Genomic DNA, 23823 nt, shown 5'->3' on the forward strand with positions numbered 1-23823 from the left:
ATAGTGCCATTCACCCTCTCCACCAAACCATTAGCCTTAGGATTGTATAAGGCTGTCCGATGGTGTTCTACTCCACACCGCCCCAAAAACTCCCTCATGGCTTTCGAGGTGAATTGCACACCGTTATACATAACCAGACTGGATGGGATACCCTCCCTGTCAAACAGCTTTGTGAGAAAAGCAATGACACAATCAGTAGTGACTCTGCCAAACGCTGCCACCTCTATCCACCTGGACGTATAATCAATGAACACCAGTAAGAACCTATATTCCTGTTCCAAACATTCAAAAGGGCCCATAATGTCCAGCGTCAGCTTGGACCATACCTCCTTAGGCACTTCGACCGGGTGTACAGGCTGGGGACACATCACCTTACTCTTGTCACTAGAAGCACATGCGAGACAATCCTTCACACGAAACTCCACATCCCAATCCATGGATGGCCACCAGTACTCCTCCCGTAACCTCCTCTTGGTTAAAGAGCAAGCAATATGCCCGGCATGGGCCAAATCCACAATCTTGCCCCTCAAATTAACTGGTGGTACCAATCTGACACCCCTGGATACACCCCACAGCCCCTCAGCCAACTCTGCCATAACATGGGTATAACCCTTCCCTTCTGGCCTATCTTTGACAGACTCCGGGGCGTGGCCAACCGCCATGTGAGAAAGCCGCGCTTCGTTGCAGCTCCGCCGATGCGCCCATTATTCTGCCCACAATCTGCATCTAACTTGAATTAAACTATACCTGCTACCCGGAGTTCGCCTCAGTACAGCCTGCTGTCCTTCCGACGTTGGCCCGAGACCTGGGCACAGCTCCAACGAGAAGATACGCCGTGGTGAAGGTGGAGAGTGCCTGGCCTAAAATGGCGGCTGCCTGCTGACGACGGAAGATACGAGCGCCGCACCGCGCCGAGGAACAGTGCGGGGGAGGAGGATTGCCCCGGGCTCCGGCGGCCTGGGGACTGCTGACCCTGTCGTCCGTTGACCGGGGACTGCACCCGCCTCCGTGCGCCTCCCTGGCGCGTGGGACATACATCGAAAGGCCTGGACCCGAGGATCGACCGCCCGGAGGCGACACCACACTGCGAGGTACGGAGTGGTGGTGGGGCTGGGGGGGACACTCGGCTCAACTGATCGAGCCCACTGCATCACCCCGGAGACGGGCTGCACCCAACCGCCGGTCCCTCTTCTTAGGCCGCGGAGCACACACTCGCACTGAATTGAACCGCAAGACCGCGCGCTCTGGGGTGGCGCCACAGTACACATTCCGGACCTCGACTTCCACCCCCAGGCCCGCCTGCACAAGAGATGTCCGTAAAAGGCAGGAACAAGCACAAGCAGACAACGATGGAGGCATTCGCAGCCACAGGCACCCCCAAACCAGGCGCCGCCGTCGCGGCCTCGGCGGCCTCGGAGGAAGGGCCCCCCGAACCCACGAACTCGCAACTACTGGAAGCCATCATGGCGCTCCAAAAAACCATGGAGGGCAAAATAGATGCCGTGGCCATCGACTTAAATCTACTTAGACAGGATGTGCGCTCCATTGCAGGCAGAACTGAAGCGTTGGAGTCCCAGGTAAAGGAAAACACCGAAGCAAAAACCCGCCTCTTGAGTGAGGTAGATGCCCTGGCCCAAAAAGTTAAGAACCTCGAAGACAGGGCGGACGAGGCGGAAGGACGGGCGCGCCGCAATAACATCAGGATCATTGGACTGCCGGAGGGAACAGAAGGTAATGACCCCACGAACTTCGTCGAAAATCTGCTGCTACAAGGGGTCGGAGCTGGCAAACTGTCTCAGGGGTTCACCATCGAGAGGGCGCACAGATCCCTCACTAAACGCCCACCACCGGGGAATCCGCCAAGGCCGATAATCGCTAAAGTCCTCAATTATAAAGACAGAGAGACTATCCTGGCTCACTCACGGAACGGGTGTCGCATAGAATTTGGCTCTGCCAAAATTGCAATCTTCCCGGACTATACCCTCCAGGTTCAGAGAAGTAGAGCTCAATACGCCCACATTAAGGCCAGACTGAAAAATGCGGGCTTGCGATACATGCTACTGTACCCGGCCAGACTAAAGATCATCCACAACAATAGAACGCACCTCTTCGAATCGCCGGCAGAAATAAATGAATGGATGGACAGGGAGCAGATCCCTGACATAGATGGAAGGCAACGGAAAACACGAGAAATCGGCACCCCCAGGGAAGCCTAACGAAACCTCCTTATTGGGAAGCATGCGCAGCATCCTTACCTTGCAGATTGTGGCACTAATGAGTGTCTAGGAGCTGACCGAATGGCACCGCGTGGTGTCGGACACTACCAAGGGATTGGCCCGCACCCCCGAATCTCTTTGGGTGACTAGCCCGCCAGTAGGGCACCAAGAGACCGTAGGTCTAATGGAGCGGAAACGGGGATGTCAGAATGGGGGGAACCCCGCTAGACTAGTTCTGTTAACGGCTAACGCCGAGTTCACTGTTCGTAAGGACGGGAGCCCGCCTGTTGGAATCCCGTCCCAGTTAGTTGAAGGGGAAGTCCAGGACCACCTTGATCACCACACAGCACCACTCCGACCTAGACACAGCAGGAGCTCCTGCCCGAACAAGCTACTGAACCGCATACAGATAGGCCAGAGGGCGTCGCCACAATGCAGCCCACCCACATATCCACATATACGCCACATCCATGAATAACACAGTCAAAGTCATGTCATGGAACGTGAGGGGCCTGAACAGCTACATTAAACAGCACAAGGTCCACACCTTCCTTAAACGCCACAAGATAGGAATTGCCCTATTACAGGAGACCCACCTGAATGCACAGAAGCTAGCAGCACTGGCTAAGAGTTGGAGAGGAACCCTGATAGGCACCACGTACTCCAACTATGCACGGGGAGTTCTGATATGGATTGCCCCTCCATTCCCATCAACCTAACATACACTAATATCGATAACGAGGGGAGGATGGCCTTGCTCAGAGGCACCATTGAAGGCAGAGAATTCTGCCTAGTGAACACTTATGCCCCTAACCACGATGCGACGGTCTTCTTCCATTCGTTATACACCCGGCTCAGTCCGGACGGAGACGGCACGCTCATATGGGGTGGGGATCACAATTGCACCCTTGATCCACGCATGGACAGATCAGATAGCAAACATACCCGCCCTTCCCCTCCCGCTAAAATATTGAAAGCCCTTTTACATCAATACGCCTTACTAGACCTCTGGAGGACTCGGCACCCGGAAGGCAGAGTCTACTCCTTCTGCTCACCTCCACATGCGGTACACACCAGAATTGACAGTTTACTGGTGAGCGAAGAACACTTAGACACATTTGAAGATACGCAATACCTTGCCAGAGTACTGTCGGATCACTCCCCCATAGTAACCTCTTGGACAATAATGGCACCCCGACCCCCCATACCCACATGGAGACTCAGAGGCGAAGCACTGCTAGATAAGGCATTTCAGGAACAGATCAGACAATGCACGGTAAACTATTGGCAGACGAACATGGACAGCGTCCAGCACGTCCGCACGGCATGGGAAGCTTACAAAATAGTGATCAGAGGGGAGATGATAGCCATCACAGGGGGAGCCCAAAAATCTATCACAGCTAAATTGGCTAGCGCCGAAGATGAGCTGAAGCACCTAGAATCTATAGCCTCCTCTGACCCTGCCCACGTACACAAAATAATCGAACTAAAGAAGGCCTGCCTACAACACTGGGAGGCCCTCGGGAGACTCAGCTACACCAAGTGCATCGAAAGGAACCATGCCCTCGGTGATAAACCGGGAAAAATACTAGCATCACTTTGCAAGCGGGAAACCCCCAGAATACCCATCTGCCGCATACGCGACGATAACGGCATAGACGCGCACACACTAGCCGCCATAAACCATACATTCGCGGGGTTTTACCAGGCCCTCTACACTGACTCCCCACCGCCCACAGACACTGAAATAGAGGATGCACTGGACATCATTAGATTACCACACCTTGAGGAACATGCGGCTGAGTCCCTGGAAGGGCCAATAACCCCTGAAGAGGTTGCAGTGGTCATTAGAACACTTCCCTCTGGGAAGGCACCGGGCCCGGATGGACTCCCAGGCGAGTTCTACAAGGCCTATGAAGACGAACTGGCCCCGCTGCTCTCTGAAGTCTTCAATGAGGCATACGATACAGGTCAACTACCCAGCACCATGAGGGAGGCGACCATTATACCACTCTTAAAACCCGACAAAGACGGCGCAGAGTGCGGCTCATATAGGCCCCTGTCCTTATTAAACACAGATAGTAAGGTTCTCGCGGCAATCCTGGCCATGAGGTTGCGTAGAGTCATCCCGACACTGATCCACCAAGACCAGACGGCATATGTGCCCGGCAGAACCATCACAGAAAACCTACGCAGACTGCACCATGTCATCTACAGCACCGAAGGCAGACGGACGCAATGCGCAGTGGCGTCCTTGGACGCCTCCAAAGCGTTCGACTCAGTGCGCTGGAAATGGCTCCTGGCTACCATGTCCAAGCTGGGGTTAGGGCCTAGCTACATTAAGTGGGTCACACTCCTCTACACCAACCCGGAGGCCAGAGTACGCACCAACAACACCTTCTCACACAAATGGGAGCTTTCTCGAGGAACCAGGCAAGGTTGCCCCCTATCACCCATGCTGTATATCATGGCTATAGAGCCAGTGGCATCATACCTGAGACAAGAATATGGAGATGGGGGCATAATGGTAGACGGGGTGAACCATGTGATTTCTATGTATGCCGACGATATGCTCCTCTACCTAACCAACCCTACACACATGCTGCCCTACATACTAGAAACCTTAGACAGGTTCCACAGATATACGGGGATCCAGATCAATCATAACAAATCCTGCCTATTCCCCCTAGCCGCCTTGAGCGGAGTAGCGACCGATAAGCTTCCCAAACTAGCCCTGAAATGGGAACCCTCCTCCTTTAAGTACCTGGGCATTGAGGTGCATAGAGACCCCAAGACGGAGCACGTGCTGAATACAGTAAGGGCAAAGGAAGGTCTGGCAAGATCAATGGAATTCTGGAGCAAGCTACCACTGTCGGTGGCGGGCAGAGTGGGCCTACTAAAAATGGTGGCGTTGCCCAGACTCCTATACTTCTTCACCAACGTACCATATAACATACCACGACAATTCTTCACTAAACTACATAGGCTGTGCAGGACGTTTTTGTGGCAAGATGGAAGGCGCAGAGTCGCCCTGGAAACGATGCAGAGACCATATGACAGGGGGGGCCTCAGGGTACCTAACTTCGAACTGTATTACCTTGCTGGACAATTGAAGCATGTGATACAATGGATGGCCGACGAGGCCACTACAGACACTCGCCTGCTGCAACCAGGAGTCACGCAACTGCTCCTCAGGGATCTGCTATGGTCTGAACCCAGAACCAAACAACCTCACTCGTACCTGATCCTCCTGGGTATCCAGATATGGAGAAGGGCCTGCAGGGCCGCATTGCTCCCGGACCCCTACTCTCCACAGATCCCAATAACTGCCATCATGACTAACAGACCGGGAAGCCAAAGGATAATAAGAGACACTTGGGAACCTTGCGGCATTGCCACCCTGGGCGACCTGGTGGACGACCAAGGAATCTTAAATTTCACAGAGCTACACGAAGTCTCTGGAATCCACACCGGACAGTTCTTACTACACAATGCAGTGGTCAAGAGACTAGCAGCTCGCTGGCCCACGATGGAGAACTTGAACACCGGACACGAAAACATAGAGGGCCTGCTCGGGGCGGCGGAGGGAGGCCACGAGACCTCCAGAATATATGACACATTGCTAGATAGCGTCACCCAGCAAAGCCTTAAGTGCAAGGAAATGTGGGAACAGGAACTTGGATCGCAGTTTGAAGACAAAGAATGGGAGGCCATAATGGTATACCACAAGAAGGTATCCAGGAACGCCAGGTTCCAACTCATCCAATTTTACATTACGAACAGAGCGTATCTCACGCCAGACATCATTTCCAGATTTAGTGGAGCCGTGAGTACGGGATGCCCTAAATGCAACGAATCCCACGCAGTGATGACACACATGTTTTGGGGATGCCCCGCCATACAGTCCTTCTGGGCCCAGGTCAAAACTAAGGTGGCCGAGGCGAACATCACCCTGGAGGTCCACACGCCACAAGCATGTATCCTTGGTAGATACCCCAGAAGTAAGAAGAACAGACCACTCAATAAACTAAAAGACCTAATGTATATGCTGGCAAAGAGACGCATTGCCATGAACTGGAAGCGCCCGCAGGCCCCCTGCCTGCTAACATGGTGGGAAGACCTTCGCAAATGGACGAATGCCGAAACTGCGGCTTGGGAGATGGCCCAGCGCCAACAAAGACAGGACACCTCAGACGACCTCCTACAATGGGTGGAGCTAACTGTTACATTGTTCAACCCCAATGCAGAAAGCTCCTCTGGCAACGACACAATTGACTCACAACAATCACAAAGCTGAACTTGTGGTGCATCACGTTTGGGTCCGGACAGTTGGGATTGGGGGGAGGAGGGTGGGGCGGTTGTAACTGCACTTTGTTTTGGTGTGTAACCATGTTATTGGAACAATGTAAACAATAAAAACAGATTTAAAAAAAAAATCTTTGACAGACTCCCAGCCTTTGCTGAGACCCTCTCTTATCCACCTCAATTCAGTATCCTTCTCACTCTCCATATCCCACACGGCCTTATCCACTGCTGGGACAATACAAGCAATCTGACACTCATGTAAATCCTCCTCTTTATCAAAACCATCACAGGAATTTGCCTGCTCCCACACAGGCAGTCGCGACAAACAGTCAGCAATCATGTTTTGCTTCCCTGGAACATACTGAACAACAAAGTTATATTCCTGTAATTCCACAGACCATTTGGCAATCCTTGGCGACACTGCAACCACACCCCTGGTGGAAAACACATGCACAAGGGGTTTATGATCCGTTCTCACTATATACGGAATGCCCCACAGAAACGTCCTAAAATGTTTGGGCGCCCACACCACCGCCAACGTCTCTCTCTCTATGACCGAGTATCTACTCTCAGCATCCCTCAACGTCCTTAATGCAAATGCCACAGGCGTGCGCTCTCCACCACACCATTGTTCCAAAACTGCTCCTAAACCTACCTCACTGGCATCAACTGTGAGAGTGGTCCTTAGCTTGGGTTCAAAGAACCTTAGGCATGGGGCCTGCACCACCTCATCTTTCACAGCCAGAAACTCGTTGCCACACTCATCCGACCAGAGAAATCTAGCCGATTTCTTCATGAGTGCCCTCATTGCAACCGTCTTGTCCGCGTAATTGGATATGAATTTTGCTTAATACTCCACCAAACCCAAAAATGCTCTCAACTGGTCCTTATTGTTTTAAATGGGGGTTTCTTTCATAGTCAGAACCAACTCTGCCTTGGGACTGATGCCCTCAGCGCTCAAAGTATGACCCAAATATGTCACCTTATCCACACTAATCCTGCACTTAGACAACTTCACCGTTAGGCCTTTCTCCTTCAACACTTCCAACACATGCCGCAATCTATCATCATGCTCTCTCCTACATCCACCCCACACAAGGATGTCATCCTGAAAATAACATACCCCAGACAAAACACCAAACATTTCCTGCATCAACCATTGGAAAACAGCTGACGCCGACGCCAAACCAAAGGGCATACGACAAAATCGGTATGCCCCAAATGGCATCACAAAAGAGGTAAGATGTCTTGAGTCAACATGCAAATTGATCTGGTGGTATGCCGCTGACAACTCCAGTGTGGAGAAACACGTTGCCTTGCCAAGAGTCAACAGAAGTTCATTTACGTTCGACAAGGGATGACGATCCACCCAGATATTTGAATTCAGACCACATAAGTTCACACACATCCTGATGCCTTCATCCCCTTTTCTTACTAAAACCACCGGAAACAACCACTCCGATGATTCAATGGGTTCAATAACCCCGGTAGCCACCAACTTGTTCAATTCATTCTTCAAACCCTCCCTTGCCATCACCAGAACACCCCTCACCTTATGTACTTTGGGTATGGCACCCTTTTTCCACACAATTTGATGAGAAAAACCCTTAAGCCTACCCAAGGCATCCGTAAACACCTCCGGAAACTCTGCCTTGACCAACTCAGATGTCCATCGACTGCCAACCAAACCCCCTTCCACCACACTGAGTACCGGAACCTCCCTTCACGGGTGTATCTCCATGCCCAAAACCGCTTGTTCCTCCCAACCCAGGATGCTAATACCTTTGGGTGCCACATACAGTTTTCCGCTAGCGTGTCGACCACTGAACTCAAAATTAGACATGCTATAACCCAACACATCAATTGGATTTTGACCATAAGCACTAGGGTTGATATCAGCCCCATGCATCGCCACATATGTCTGAAGAGACACCAAGGTATACAGTGACCCTGAATCAACCAACATTTCTAAAGGGCAGTCATCTACCAACACTGAGACCCATGGACCCTTGCGAGCCATCCCATCAACATGTAGAACCACACCATGCCCAGGACTACCCATAGCCATAGCCTCCTGAACAGAAGCACTCTCCTCCGGAATTACACTTGCCACCCCATTGAATCTGCACATATGGGCAAAATGACCAATACGCTTACATTTCCTACATTCCATGTTACTGGCAGGGCAAACCTTAGAATCAGTCGAATGGCTCGACCAACCACATTTCCGGCAACACTCTTTCCCTTTAAACCCTTTCCCACCTTGAGCACCAATCTTTTCAATGCCTTTCCTATTTTCCAAGCCACTACCACCTCTACTTCGAGCCACAATAGCTTGTACCCCTTCCCTGGGATTATCCTTTTCAGTAACAATCTGCACACTCGCCCTGGAAGTCTCAATTGCACTAGCAATTTCCAAGACCTTATCTAAAGGTGGATCATTCTCAATCCATAGTCTTTCCCTTATTTTCTGGTTACAAGTCTTCATCATTATCTGGTCTCTGATATGTTCATCCAAATTCCCTAGAAATTTACATGTGGCAATCAATGCTCGTAACGCAGTCACATAAGCATCAATGATTTCACCAGACGCCTGTGCCCTGGAAAATAATGTATATAGCTCCAACACCACATTAATCCTCTTTCCAAAGCGAGTCTCCAGCTTTTTCAGGGCCGTTTCATATGCACTTATAACGACCTCTCCTTCCCCAGCTCCCGGCACAGTCACATCCTCACCAGGCAAATGTCTAATCCTTCAGTGCCAATACAATTCAATAGGGCAGTATCCTTCTCATCATCTGTAAACTTGGAGCCACCCGCTGCCCTTAAGTACACCTTAAAGGAATCTATCCATTGATTCCAAGGAGCAACAGGTTCGCCTGGCGTGGGCAAAAATGCAGGCGGAGGTCTGGCAACAGAATGCAACATGTCAGCAAAGCAAACAGTATTTGTGTGCAAGAAACAATTGACCTGGTCAGTTAATTTCTGCAAATCCAATGCACGCCACTCCACTTATGCTGAAAATGCACCAACGGCAAGTTGTGTGCCTGTGCAGCTCACCTCGTAGGACCCCAAGCGGAGTTACATGCTACAAACGTTAATAGAGCGTTGTTGATTCCAAACGCCCTTCAGCAACACGCAGGTCCACTCTACCGCTCCTTCAGAAGCCAAGCCACACCCTTTTGCCAGCCCCCGTGCAGCTACGCCAAAGGCGTGTAACAGGAAGCACATGCAGACATGGGCGTGTTCCCCCGAAAGCCAATCATCTGCAGGAGGAACAAAACACTTCCTGGATTAGTGTAACTACGCCTCCCATATGCATGCGTATCGATCCAAAAGCAGTGTATTACAGAGCTGTGGCCGCCTTCCCCTTCAGCCGCACAGTCCGCCGTGGATCCAAATCCAACTGTCACCCGTGTCACAGACAACAGCCCAGCTCCCAGGATGCTGCAACTCTGTGAGACCGCCGCTAGCAGACCGCAGTTCCAATGGTGGCCACGATCCCACGATACAGATGGAGCCGGCACCGCGCTGCAATCCTTGTATCGTTTTGCTGCCGTTCCTGCTGCTAGAATACAGTGGACTGCCAAACTCTCTCCACGCCGGACAAGACTCTGCATGAATCCGCAGAGTAACAAGCGTAAAAGGAGCAGACAGACCCGATGGCCCGTAACGCACCAGTCGCTGGGATGCCCCGCGCCGGCAGCCCCGTTCCCCGATCGTCTCTTCAGGGAAAACACCATTGGGTCCTGCACGCGTGGATGAGGGGTCCAGAATCCTCGTCGCCAGTGAAATAAGCACACGGTATGTATGGTTAAGTGCTTTATTGATCTGGACCCCCCACAGCAGCCACCTACGGGAGAACCCTCCGATCAGCTGACCCATGTGGAATGTTGATCCATGAAGATGGAACAACATTCCACACGCGCCAGCCTACATGACATTACATTACAACACATCAGAATTAAGAATAAGGTGACCAGTCTGTTGCAGGGTATGCAGAGAAGAAGGAAAGGAACCATCACACAAGTATGTAAGTACCATCACCCAGGGCCAAGAAAAGGGGGAGCTGCAGACTTAGGATACCCCAAGGAGAAGTAAAGGGGGAGAACCTTAGCACATTTGGCAACTGATGAACAAGAAAAGGGGGAGCTGCAGCCCATCATCTAGGGTGAAGTAGAGCTCTTGCCCTGTGGAAGCCCAGGTGTTGAGGTATTCCCCAGGCAGAAGAAGAAAGGGACGTTGTGCAGCTCAGGGCACAGTAATAATGCAGGTGCCCACGTTCCAGGGATATCAGAAGATGGCAAAGAGAAAGAGGAGCTGTGCTAACAGACAGACCCTGGTTCACGAGAAGTTTGGGCGCTGCAGCACGTTACAGATTTGGGGAACCGTAGTGATCTCCAGGGCTATTGCCACAAGGTGTCATGTGTCTCTTTCTTCAAAAATGGAAGCCGTGAATGGCCTGCATCTCATGGGGTAAAGTGGAACTAGCGGCCCAGCCAGTTGGACCAGTGCATCGTGAGGACCTGATGGCTGCTGAAGTGGGCAACAAGGGGCCCTGTGAATACGGGTAATGAAGAGCAAACCCGGCTCACCTGAAAAGCAGCAGTGTTCAGGGACGGTTGGAGTAGCAGAGATCTGTATGCATTCAGTATATGAATGTACCATAGTATAGGGAGATTAGGATAGACAAGTGGTAGCAGGGGAAGTGGAGGTGTAGGGTTATGTGTGGTGAAACAGGTATATTCGTAGGCACTTTCTGAAAGTGGTGAGGGAGGGTGCAGAGTGGAGGTGAAGAGGTAGGATAATTGAGGCCTTGTGTGCCCACCAGGTAAATTATTATTTTTTTTGCATGTTACTTTTCAGAATGGAATGTGTAGGAGATGCTGGCTTGTTTGTTTGGTATTTTTGCAGGTGAATGGTTTGAGTTTGTCATGAAGGTAAAATGGGGGTTTGTAGTGGATGGCTTTGAAAACAATTCACAGTTCTATGAAGACAATTCTCCAGGTTACGGGGATCCAGAGGAGCTGAGGTGATGTGTGAATATTTATGTGAGTGGAGGAGGAGTCTGGCTGCTGTGTTTTGTATGGCTTGCAGGGGGGCAAGTGTGCTGTTATGGATTCCAGTGAGGAGAGACTTGCTGTAGTCCAGCTTGGCAAGAACCAGTGCATGAACTGCACTGTGGAAGTTGTCAGGATTAGGAGGTGTAGTTGTAGGTTGCATATTTTGGTGACAGCAGCTATGTGGTGCATAATGTAAAGGCATGAGTAGATAGTTAAGTCAAGGGATTTAACAGGTGCGGAGAGGGATATGTATGGGTTATCCATAAGGAGGTCTTTGATCGAGGGGGTGCATTTGAATTTGTGTCTTTGGGGGCATATGAGCAGGTATTCTGTTTTGGAATGGTTGAGTTTGAGAAGGAGGGTGGCCATTCAGGTGGTGTTAGTGGAGAGACAGCTTTTGAGGGGGTGTGGAGCTCTGATATGGGATTTGGATATATATTTCCATGTCATCTGCGTATTAGTTTAAAAGTACATTGTACTTTATAAGGGTCTGTCCAAGGGAATGAACATATAGCTTGAAGAGGAGCGCAGATAGGGAGGAGCCTTGCAGTACACCATACTTGACAGGGGTGAGGTCGGATCAGAAAAAAGGGCATGAAGACAAACTGTGTCCTTTGTGTAAGGAAGGAGGTGAACCAGTCAAGGACGGTGGCTGTGAGTTTCATCATGCGGGCTATGATGTTGCCTAGAATAGTGTGGTCAGTGGAGTTGAAAACTGCATATAGGACGAGTAGTGTTATGTGTCCATTGTCAGTGATATTGTGGAGGTCATCCAGGATGTGAAATGTTGCAGCCCCGGTGCTGTGTCCAGGTTGAACACCAGATTGGAAGTGGTTGAGTAGGTACCGTGTGCTGATATGTTGTTGCAGTTGGGTAGTGGCAAAGTGTTTGATGATTCTTTCAACATATTAGAGGATAGTGATGCGGCGGGACATGTTTTTTTGGGAGATGTGAGATTTTTCCATTCTGAGTGCAGAGGAGATAGTACCATGTGAGAGATATGAGTTGATGATGTTGAGCCATTGCGGAGTGAGGGTGGTAATGCAATTTGATGGTGCTTGAGGTGGTCATGCATCACCTAGGAAGTGTGCAGGTTTTGTTTTGGCACTAAGGGTGACGAGTGTTTCGGTGTTGATGGAGTGGAAGTTGTCCCATGTTTTGGCATGTTTTCGGTGTGGGAGTGAGAGCAGAAGGAAGGGCTTGCCTGATGTTTGGTATTTTGGAGTTGAAGTAGTCCATAAGGGAATTGCAAACTGCAGTGATAGGTATAGATGGTGGTTTGGAGGGGATATGAACATGTTGAATAGCTTCTGTGTAAGATAAGTGGTGGATTGGAGTTCTTTGGAGTTAATAGCGTTGGTTTTAGCATTGCGTATGTCTGTTTTGTATTTGTTGCAGCAGTGTTTGAGTGGTCTCATAGCAGGCATGTGCTCTTTTGCCAGGTTCTTTTTAGGCATCTGGCTTCCTGCTTGATAGAGAGGGGGAACTATTGTACCATGGTGATGGTGGTGCTGCACTATATTTGTGTTTAGGAGGGTGCAATTTCATCGAGTGCTTGTGTGGTGATGGTGTTGTAATTGTGTGTTTGGGGAGGCAGTGGGTGGTATGGCTGTCTCTGTAATGTGTTTGATTTGTCTGGATGGTGGGTGAGGAGGATGTGTGGCAGGTGTGGGGAGTCTGTGTGGTAGAGTGAGTGGGAAGAGTTTTACAAAGCGGTCTTAAGCACCACTTATAAGCGAAAACGAATGTGCTATAGTACAGGTATGAGGAAAATGGCATATGAGTAGGGACACACAACTTGTGGGTGTTATTTGGTTATTAACCCACCCCTTTAATGCCCAGGGCCAAACTGATTGCTATGGCCATTCATACGCACTAACTGCCCCTCTAATCCCAAAACACATCCTCCTGCAATCTCTTTGAGCTTGTTCTATCAAGTTGCAGCATCAAACGTTAGCCTGTCAGTGTTCTTTCTAAGCAGTCTTCTCAAAGCTAATGGCTTAATTGCAGCTGTAAATGGCTACTGGTGTAATGAAAGTACCATAACCCAGTGTGCCTTCAGCTGCTTGATTTATATCTCGTCCATGCACTGAAGTCCTTTTCAAAACAAGCAACAAAAAGACAACCGTTTTGGCTTGAGGAATTAGATAGGCATTTCCCAGGTACTGGCATCATATGCCCAGTAGTCACTTCATTGTTCAGCTGATGCTATCCTATGACCAGGCAGGACCATAACATGAAATGCCTGTCCCATACCCAAAACTCTTGGCTTAGCAAATGCCTGTTTTTGATTGTTTTTTTGTTCTTTAGTCAATAGGGAAAAGTTCTGAATAAGCCTCGACAAACACCATGTTAATAGAAAAACAACTATAAATCGGCTGGCAGAAAATGTCTACTCCTTTTTACAATGGCTACATATTACCTACCTTTAAAGTAGCAGAAATGAGACCATCACATATGATTTGCATTTTTTTCACACTGTTTAGCTTTATGCTATAGCCCTTAAACATGTCAAGGTTGGGGTGTTCCAGCTTCTCTGCCATCACGAGCCATCAATCAAAGAGACCTTGGATATCATTGCAGAACTGTAATCCCCGCAGTAGGATGATTTGCGGGAGGGCGTCTCTGGTGTCACTGCCAGTGCAGAACATTTCGCTCTCTGTGGCCTTCGGGAAAACTCATTACCAACCTCATCATAAAAATATGGCTCATTAGTGCAGTGTAGATGACTTGGGTCAGTGCCATCATCTCCCTTACCTCAAACCTTGACATTGTCTAATCCTCAATTCAGCCATGGGAGTATTGCTGAAGAGGAGATTCTATCAGATCACAGCAACTCTCAGGAAAATGCTGCATCTGTTATGAGAAAAGTAGTTGAACAAATACTGCCATTAATAAGTTGCTGCTGTAGATACTGCTATTGGGAATGCACAGGTGTCCACAAACAGCACACGGTTTCTGGTTGCAATATTATGCTCCTGGCAATATAACCCGCGCTCTGCATTGAAACACTATGACATCCACATAAACCCTGGTAACTTGAGAGGGACCTCGACAAGGGAACTAGCTTCAACACAGCCACGGAACCCTTAAATGCTGAGCTATGTGCCTTTCTGTGTAAATAGGACGGGCACACTCAGTACTTAACAGAGTGGGTCACTTGGCTTCACTGTGCATGATATTGTCTGCCCTTCAAGTCAGTGGTGAAGTAGTAAATACTGTGTAATTTTAAAGCAGTTTCAGTCCCATAAACTCAGCAGTTCCGAAAGCAAAGGCCCTACATGTCCAGAAAGAGCTCACAGTATCAGTTCTATAACATATGTGACTTTGCTTCAGCACAACAGTCTACCTATAAGGAAAATACATCACAGGAATTGCTGCATGTCTAGTGTTTGGCGTATGTGTACAATGCGCAGGTATTCGTTGGTGTCTACTTCCGGTTTCTCCATACAAAAGGACCCAGAAGTCAGAAATGGAATAATAGCCTAAGCAATACGCATGGTGTCTGCCAGCTGTGACTCAGCTGATGTTCAGGACTATACCTCGATAGTTATGGGTAAGACTGACGGACGTTGCAATTGGCAACATCTGGAGAGCCAAAGATTGCACATGCCTGGTCTAGCTTCTCTACACCAACACATGGATCTCATTCCATGAAGTGCACACATGGTCCATGTCACACTGACATATTAGGTCACTCTGGTTGGAATGGGATAGCAGGCCTGAATTATTTACCACCGTTTGGAATCTCTGTCTCCAGCGATTACACTGTTTTTGACAATAGAGTAAGTCACATATTCAGGATGAATGGCCAATGCTCATTCCCTTTTCCTATCATTGATGTAGAAAAAACAGTACAAATGCATGATCATGATCACCTCGAAGCCATGCAAATGACAGTGGTGTGCAGTACAAATCCCAATAACAAACCATAGCATGAAGTAGCATAGCATAACATTGTCAAACCCAACACACTGCCTAGTTCAGTTGTACAATTGTTATTGATAGGTGGTGATAGCCTTAGTTGAACCGATAGGAGCAGTTGCCAAGGTGGTCCCTATGAAGCACCAGTGTTTCATGCTTATGTTCTACATTAGAACTCTACTATTGCACTCTACAGTTCAAGCCCCTTGTACCTCACCACACATGTAATGTCTATTCTGTACTCATCACCTCCATCTACATATCGGTGCTGTGGCTTTCTTTGCATTCCTTCTCAGCCTGCCTGGGCACCAAGGGAACGTTGCCCAATTGCCAGCCTTCTGCCCTAAATGGGAATTGTAGCAGATGTTCCTACTGTACACATTGAATATTTATTTTTAGCTCAGCATACAGTACTGTAATTGAAAACTTGCTTAATTTTGTTGTGAGACCATCAGTCCATTCTGTTAATGCCTGTGTGAAGTTTGTAGTTTCCTTTTACTATGTTTCGTTATTTTTGTAGCTTGCATTTGTCTCTCCCCTTAAGAAAACACAGAGCAACCGGGGTGCACAAGGTTTCTGTGCAGAGCAAAAAAGCTCTGTCGTATCAGGAAAAAATATTTCTGACAATTCTGTTTTTTCTTTTTATTCTGATACATCTAATTTTTATTTTCCCCTTCTAGGTCCTCACTACAAGTCCCAACATGCATGATTAAAATAAGCCAATCCTGCATGATCTCTGTAATGATACCCATCTAGTGACAAGTTCAGAGCTCCACATGTCTCAGCTTTATGTACTGTGTCAAGGAAAAATCCATTCACTTGATCCAAATAAGGAATGAGGTATTATTGATAAATGACTTTAATAGCAGCAAAGCGAATGGCATACATCGACAGGACAGGTTTCCACAAACAAACTTAACCCGAACATGCCCCTCCCAAATCGCAGCAGTTCTTATACACGTTCGATTACATGGAAACCAAAGAGAGGGGTGTAGGTAATTCCTAAAGAGTACACTTTTCATTTCCTGAATATCACAAGGACTTCAAAGAAAAACCACAATAACTCTTTCAATTCTTCTGGCCCTGTGCAGTGCAGCCCGCATGCCATTATGTAGCTGTGGTCTTAGTATTAAAGATATACACCAGCTTATATAGTTTTGAGTACAAAGCAGTGTCAGCCTTTCGGCAGAGGTAGGCTTCTACCCAACTGGTAAACATATCGAAAATATGGCATATCGAATGTGCAGATGACACAGTTCTCAACGTTCTTCCCACATTATGAGCTAAACACACAGAACAATTACGACAATGGGGGTCATTACGAGTATGGTGGTAGCCATGGAGCAATTAGCTCCATGGCTGCCTCCCATACCGTGACCGTGCCCGGTTTTGTGCAATGGGGACTTACCGGTCTAGTCCTACCCTGGCGGGACCGGTAAGTCCCCATTGCACAAACCATTCCCCATTCCCATTTGAGCCCCTATAGGGCTCAATGGGAATGGGGAGGGCACAAATAATGGGCTTGCGAATGGCAAGCCCGTTATTTGCGCCCTGGTTCCTTAGCGGGACCCGTAAGGGCTGTGTGGTCCGACCACATGTCCCTTGTGGTTCCCGTTAGTGGACCTCAGAATCGGGCGGTAGGGGATACGTCACCGGTCTCCTTACCGGTGCCCGATATTCCCTACCGCCCGACTCGTAATGAGGCCCATTTGTCTGAGCTATTGTGGGAAATAAAGGGAAAACCAATCCCTGCTCAAAATCTCAATCATTGTCCTTTTCCTGAGTGGGCTATACAATGAGCTAGTCTGGCAAGATAAGGTAGAACCACTCTAGGCGCTACTAAGCAGCAATCAGGTAAGTGCCAATGTGAGTCAGGGCGTAACTTACAGTTTCTTCTCATCATCAGCTCCTTCTCACACTTGGGTGCCTGATTTTGCAGCCCAGTCAAACAGAAAAGAGTTGCAATCAGTGGCTGTTCAACTGAAACACAGATAAGGACATTGTTGGCATCCAGGGACCCATTAAGGACCCATTTCGGGCTGATTCATCTGGCCGATTCTTTCCCACCGCTACATCCAGATTCAAACAATGGCCCAGAGAAGGGGTACAGAAAAAGACACGAGTGACAGACACATGAGAAGAAAATAAAGCCGTATCATGTTTGTTTTCCACGATAGATAAAAAGAATATCAATGTTATGTGCTCATGCCACATGAGCAGTGCAACAGGTCTATATTTGTAAATGTAATTAAGGAAGAGGGAGGGGTCAACAGGCAGATAGCAAATCTTTACATTTCTTCCAGAATCATGTGTTCAAGAATTTTAACTCATCTTCCTACACTAAAATGTTTTCCTTTAAGTGTAGTGCAAAACAAATTAATGCACAGGGGTGCATTGAACAGAAAAGTATGTTCTTCGGAGATGAGGCCCAAAGGGACAGACATCCAAGGGGTAACAGGGTGAGGCATAGATGTGTCCCCAACACCAACATAATATATCATTTCATCAGAACTAAGGAAATGATGAAATTGGGCAGCGTTCAGCAAGGAGTACAAGGCTCTGGTATCTACAGAATATGAAATGTTTCTGCCAATGGTGGCATAATTAGCATAGGGGGCAGATGGATCAAGCAGTATTAATTAGGTAAAAATCGGTTGGGCCCCCTGGCTGTTCTACTCGGATATCAGCATATCAGATGATGGAGGTAGAGGAAAATGTTGAGAGAAAAGAGAAGATGGCTGGTTATGATGAGCCGGCTGTTGCGCTGGCTGATTCCACTTCCCGGCCCACTTCCTCGGAAACTGAAGTCCCATAACAAATTGCAAAACCACGATTTGCCGAGGCATGAGGGTGTATTCGGAATTCCTGAATATTGGTCAAATATCTTGCACTTTCCTAAACAATATACAGTGCTCTGATCTTTAGCCTGTTAAACTGCATTTATTTTGGATTGAAACTGTCTGTCAGTAAGAATGTTCATGTCTTGAAGAGGGGGATCTTGCAATGACCAGTTGCATTTTTGTTTTAACAGTGTGAATGTGTTGTGGGGAAGAGCAGCTCTAAGTAATTGGTTAAGATCAGAACACTTAGGTTTATAGCTGTTGATAATAACCTGTAATTCCTCTTGAAATTTGGCAGGGTCCTCACGAATCTTAGAAACATTTGTACAATATTGAACAAGTCATTTGAGCTCCATAGCATGGTAACTAATGGATTTCCTCCCCCTGGTACGTATCTTGTAAGTTAGGAAATCCCTCGAAAGACACAGAGGCACCAGTGGATGGGGATACAAACAATTCGGAAAGTGGAGCCTATCACACAAGGTGTCGGTAGCCAGTAGCGATCGCATGACCTTCTGAGTGAGCGTATAGGTGTGGATTGGCTGTAAACTGGCAGTTCACCAATGCTTGAATCTTGGCAAATGAACAGGTGTTGCTCATCTTGATGCAAAACTGCAGCAGAAGGCTGCATTTGGTCAGGTTTCTGATCAATGTAAAATTCAATATGGCAGAATGTTATGGGCCCGAAATATCTTTGAGAGAATCTTTCAGTGGGGCTACCCGTTGAAGTACTGATCTAATCTATTATATCCCTTCCTATTTTTAGGAACTCCCAGATTAGAACGTTTGGCTTTTAATTCTTTCAACAGTTTCTGAGGTTTCCCTAGGGCATGTTTCAATGGCTGAACTATCATTTAGCCATTTCCGCAGACCAGCTAAAGAAAGAGTGTCATTGTTGTTGGTGCACCTTCAAACCAGTATTTTCTTGTGACCCACTAAGTGTATAATATAGTCCGTATCAAAGTGCCACTTTCCTGGAATTGTTCAGCTTGATCACCTCGAGTAATATAGTGCCATTTGTCCAGTAACGTACATGTTTTGGGACAATAATGAGCTGGACTTCCTTTAGGAGGAACTGGCTCTTGCCTGGATCTACCTGAACCCATTCTCACAGGGTAAGAAAAGTAATGGCTTATTAGGGATATCTGTGGTGCTCTCATGGAGCGCTGCACGCTATAGTTCGAAGAAGCTGGAAGACCCAACATGGTTCATGTGGAAAGCTAGAGGAAACAGCCATCTATACAGTAATGCAGTGGTACCACTGCTCCCCCATTATCAGCATTTTAGTGATTTCAGTATTTCAGTTAATTACGCCCCATTCATATGGCACTGAGATGCAGTTTATTTAACTCCCGCTAAAACCAGATTCAAACAATGGTCTAGAGAAAGGTTACAGAAAAGGATGCGAGACACATGGGAAGGATATAAAGCCTGATCAGGTTTGTTTTCCACGATAGATTAAAAGAATATGAAAGTTTGTGCTAATTCCACATGAGCAGTGCAACAGGTTTATATCTGTGAAGGTAATTAAGGAAGAGGGGGGGGTCAACATGCAGACAACAAATCTTTACATTTCTCAAGAATAATTTGTTCAAGAAATCTAACTTGTCTTCCATCACTAACTTTTCTTCGTCTAAGTGTAGTGCATGTTTGCAGATGCTTATAGGTTACAGTTAAATTGTATTTGTTTCTCGTAAATTCAGTGGCTCGACATTCTTTTACCAGTCATGGATTTTAAACAGAAAGAGCTATTTTGCCTTCATTAATTTTCTATGTTTTATCAGAGACAGACATACTAATCGGGGCAATATACATCGCGCCTTGAAACACTTGTGTATAGGCACGTTACAAATGCCATATCATATCATATCATATCATAGGATGATATATTAATCCATGCTTCTTGGTTCTTTTCTCAGTTGACTGTTGAGTCTCCCCAAACCTACAGCACCTCTCGCAGTGATTACCATGCTAATTCATTTTGTCTGTTTTATCAGAGACAGACATACTAATTGGGACAATATACATAGCACCAAGATTAAATTAATATATTAACCCCAACATCTTGGTTCCTTTCTCCGTTGACTGTTGAGTCTCCCCAAACCGACAGCACCTCTCACAGTGATCCCCTTGCTAACACAAGCATCTTACCTTAGGTAGTTGGCCTAGGGGTCATCACTGAGAAATGTGCTTGCAGCCCTGTGCAGCTAAGCCCTGTGAATGAAATTTACTACCATAAAAGCGTTCAGCTCATTAGACATCTGTTTATGATAAATCATTGTATCAGTACTTCTAATCATTATATAATAGACATAAAAATAGGAAATGTTCCCTAGTTTCTCTAGAATTCATGTAATATAGACATTTGGCATCATTACTTTATAGAAGATATAGTTGTTAATATCTCATTTTACCGATTGACTCAATTCCAGAAGAAGATATTACAGAAAGGGATTTCTTTTGTTCCTCACTACAACAGCTCCTTACTAAAAGAAAAGATTGGCTTTTGCGTTTATTTAGAAAGATGAAATTGAAATTGTTCTTTGAAACATTAGAACAAGAAGAGCATATAAGTGAAAATCTGGAACTACGGCCTAACAGCAAATGTATGCCTCTGTCACATAATCCGACACTGGATACCTTTCAGAGATATGTATTGAATGATCTTAAAAAAATCAACTTTAAGAAAAACCATAGAGGAAACTTTACACATCGAGAAGAGCAAGCCCTGAACAATTTATGTACTAATCCAGACATCATACTCAAAGCGGCTGACAAAGCGGGAGCTTTGGTTATTATGGGTCTTGTCAAATACAAGCAAGAAATACAAAATCAGTTACGCGATACGGACACCAATATGCAGGTTGACTGTGATCCCACTGAGCAAGTTAAGTTACTTATCCAGCGAGTACTATATGAAGCTGAGCGTAATGGATTTATAAATCATCATACTAAGGCTTACTTAACAAATAACCATCCAATAATGCCAGTTCTGTACATTTTACCCAAAATTCATACAAATATGACTAACCCACCTGAACGTTCAATAATTGCAGCTACTAATAGATTATTGGAACCCTTAGCTACATATATTGATCTTGTCATGCAGCCATTAGCCCAGAAGACCAAATCTTACCTCAAGGATACCAATGATTTTTTGTTGAAAATTAATAAACTGGAATTTGAAGCAGATAAAGACATCCTGTACACAAATATTACTCACCAGTATGGAATTGATGCAGTAGAGTGGTTACTTCTGTCAACATCAGAATGTCCTGCAGACAAGACCTTTGTCCTGAAGCTATTGACAATTGTTCTGAACAACATTTGAAGGTTTGAAGACAGCTATTTTATTCAAATAGCGGGTACATCAATGGGTGCAGCAATAACACCTAGCTATGCCAACACGTATATGACACACTTAGAACATGACCCCATTTTCAACAATGAGCCCTGGATGAATTACGTAAAAAAGGCTACTATCATTATATGGACAACATTTATGGCATTTGGACAGGGAGTACACAAGAACATGAAGAATTCTTTGATTAAGTTAATCAAATAAGTCCCGGGAGGATAGCTCAGCGGCAACGTGCTTGCCTTGGAAGCAAGACGACACGAAGCAACACAGGTTCGATCCCCAGGTCCGCGCTTAGAAACCTCTGGGTATTTAAGCGCGTTAAAATAGGCAACTAAGACAAAAAACAATTACGCAACTAAAAAAAAAACTATTTCTGTAACAGTGCCTTGATGCCCGCGGGCTTTGTGAGAGCTTTAAAAATGCAAAATAAAAATAAAAAAATGACTCCAAGGATTAAGTTCAGCAAAAAACAGTCTATCCAGACTAGAATTTCTTGATGTAGAAATGTATGTTCAAGACAATCATTTCAATACTACAGTTTATTCTAAACCAACTGATAATAATAGCATCTTACTGGCTTCTAGTTTTCATCCTAAAACTTCCATCGAAAATATTCATTCAGCCAATTCATGAGGTATCAATGAATAATCTCGGACAATCAACAGTTTGTTGAAAAATCTTGTGAATTATCCAATATTTTCCAGAAGAGAAGTTATTCTACAAAGATCATTACAGAAAGCTGTTTAAAAAGTAAGGGGAATTCCAAGGACAAACAGTCTAGCACAAAAAGAAAATTATACCACCTCAAAACTCGTATATGTGACCACATTTTCAGATCAAAGTCATCAAATTAAATGGATTCTAAAATCCAACTCGAATTTCCTACAGCTTGATCCCACTTTAGTGAAGGTATTCCATTATGTACCTACTTTTACTAACAAAAAACGCCAATCAATCAAGGATTTGGTGGTAAGATCAGATGTCAGTCTTTCAAAAATGAAACCCCTGACCTACAGAGCTACATTACCATGTACTATTTGCCAACACTGTAACAACATCATAAAAGGACAGACGATAAATCATCCTTACACAGGCAAACCTATAACATTAAAACATACCTCTACTTGCGACTCTACCAATGTGGTATATGGAATAAGATGTCAGTGTAGCATTTACTATGTAGGAATAACCACAAGGAAAGCAGAAATGCACTGGACAGAACACAAGTCCAACATCCAAACTAATTCAGAAAGATTCCCAGTAGCACAACATTTTAAAGAATGTCATCATACAGTATCACAAATGCAATTTGTAATATTGGAATTGAAACAATCTCGCAGGGGAGGTGATCTAGTTAAGTTATTGCTTCAAAAGAAGATAACCTGGATTGATTGTCTAAAATCACTGTCACCAAGAGGAATTAACATGGATAATGATTTATCTTTCTTCCCCTAGCTTTTTATAATTCAGTTGACATTTAATTCAATGCTCATTACTTTGTATAAACATATTAATCTGGAATAATTTTTGAAAGTACACGTTGGAGACTTGTATAACCACTGTCAGATCATGACTCTGTGCTAGCTATACTCAGACACAGCAATCAACAATTACCTGTTCACCGCAACATCAACATTGACGAGTCATACACCAGTACGGCCATTCTCCTATTGAACAACAAGGGGAACCTAAGTAGAGGGGAATAACTAAGATGTCTAGACACAAATTGTACCAAATGTATTTAATTTGATGAATGAAGTCTATTAGGATCAGAGTTAGTATAACTTCTATGTGAATGTGACAAGACACATGCGTTTAGTTGAATGCTGTAGGATACCCATGCATAACATACCTTCACAGAACAGAGGTTTTAAAAAAGAGCTCTGCATGAGTCTGGAATCTAGCACATTTGGTTTAAGCAACAATATCCTTTCGCTACTTGTGATGTATTGAAATGTAGTGGACTCTACATAGTCAACTTTTATCAACCAACTGCAAAGTTTAGACAGATTCTCATGGATGTAATGGCTTGTGGGACTCCAATTCAATATACATGGTAGACAACGCTGGATAAGACTTTGTTCACCACAAAACGCATATTGAGAGAGATCCGA

Source organism: Ambystoma mexicanum, chromosome 6q (genome assembly GCF_040938575.1).
Source record: "Ambystoma mexicanum isolate Mex_15411 chromosome 6q, UKY_AmexF1_1, whole genome shotgun sequence".
NCBI lineage: Eukaryota > Metazoa > Chordata > Amphibia > Caudata > Ambystomatidae > Ambystoma > Ambystoma mexicanum.